The following is a 1,497-nucleotide window of genomic DNA, read 5'->3' on the forward strand; positions in this document are numbered from 1 at the left end:
ATTTGCTTCATACTTTCTCTTCTTTTGCATTCTCCTAGCTAGTTTTTCCTTGGGTAGTGACTGCTCGAATCTTCCGAGTGATGCTGTAGATAATTTTGCAAGTTTCACTGCCCTTGAAACTTGACCTCTGTTCAAGGTTTCAGAAGGTGGAAGTCCCATCTTTGGTACCTTTCCTTTCAGCGAGCGAGCAATATTCCTTAGCCTGTGGAATTCATTTTTAGCAACACGTTCTTTCTTTTCTTCATTTTTCTTGGCAAAATAATCGATATTAGGATCTGCATTGTCAGGAACTTCTATTAAGCAATCAGATTTGTCATTGTCAGCTCGCCTGCATCCCCATCGAGGTTTCCATTCTTGAGCTGTTTCATCCCACAAAAGCTTTTCTTTTTTCTTTCTCTGAACGCCTAGAAAACTGCTCCCACTTTGTTGATAGTTTAGGTTGGGGAATAGGTTTCTCTCTGGGTAGCCTGGTTGTACCTTTGGGTAGCTTAGTAACAATGGCATCTTCATATCGTTCTGTTGGAATCTCCCACAATGCATTTATCAAAATCTGTGTATTATCCCTTGCCAATGCCATCAGATATTCTTCTGTTTTTCCCCTATATTCTGCCGGTTCAATTACATTGTTATCTACAGCAAGTAAATTTCCTATGCCTAATTCCAGACAGATTTCCTTATCAACAGTGATCGGCCTTAAAACTTTCTAAATTCTCCCTTGCTTTCTGCAAAAGTTCGTTTACAATATCAGCCATGTCACAACACATGAAAAAAAAAAAAATAAAAATAAATATATATATATATATATTCGTGGTGGTGGGAATTATTAGATGCACGTCACTTGCTATTTGAAACTTAATTTTTCCCCCTTTTTTACTTCAATTTTTTTTAAGTAAAGATTTCCGAAATTGACTCAAATAAGGTCATTTGGTCATCGTTTCTCAACGAGGCACACGAAACAGACGTCCGTAGTTCTCCGACACTTTTTTATGCGGCTCCGACCCATGAAAACCTAAAGTAGCGTAGGATGGGCTAAGGCCCCCCTTCCCATTTTGACTGATTTATTGTCTCTTTATTTATTTATTTTGACATGTCCGGAAATCCCGCTCTTGAGACCAAACACGGAACGTTTTCAGTCCTCCACTGGGCGGGGATGTCTCCCACGGGGCCCCTGCCAACCCACTTCACTGCGGTTTTTTCTGGGAATGAATTCGCACTGACTGCAGTGTCTTCTGCTGCTCTGTTTTTACTCGGAAACAGGGGAAGGGGGCTTTCCCAGAACAAAATGGCCCTCAGTATTCAAAGAGTAAACTTCGTAAACGTCCTCAAATTTTTTTGTGTGCATCGTAAAGTGATTGAATTCTTTTCTTTTAAGCTTACACGGTGATCCGAATGCATTTTTGAAAATTATGGAGACAACTACCGTGTTTGAATAAAAACTTTAGTTTAATATAACTAAAATCTACAATTCGCGTTTCGACCTTTATGTCAAGGTTATCT

At 39.4% G+C, this 1,497-nt stretch overlaps 1 pseudogene; it reads right to left on the reverse strand.

Annotated features, from left to right (window-relative positions):
• Positions 1–752, reverse strand: part of LOC150102112 (ribosome biogenesis regulatory protein homolog) — a 1,071-nt pseudogene extending 319 nt beyond the window's left edge.
• Positions 753–1,497: the final 745 nt, after the last annotated feature.

This window comes from Typopeltis vanoorti, chromosome 11 (genome assembly GCF_054136105.1).
Source record: "Typopeltis vanoorti isolate ZY-2024b chromosome 11, IOZ_Tvanoo_1.0, whole genome shotgun sequence".
Taxonomy (NCBI): Eukaryota; Metazoa; Arthropoda; class Arachnida; order Uropygi; family Thelyphonidae; genus Typopeltis; species Typopeltis vanoorti.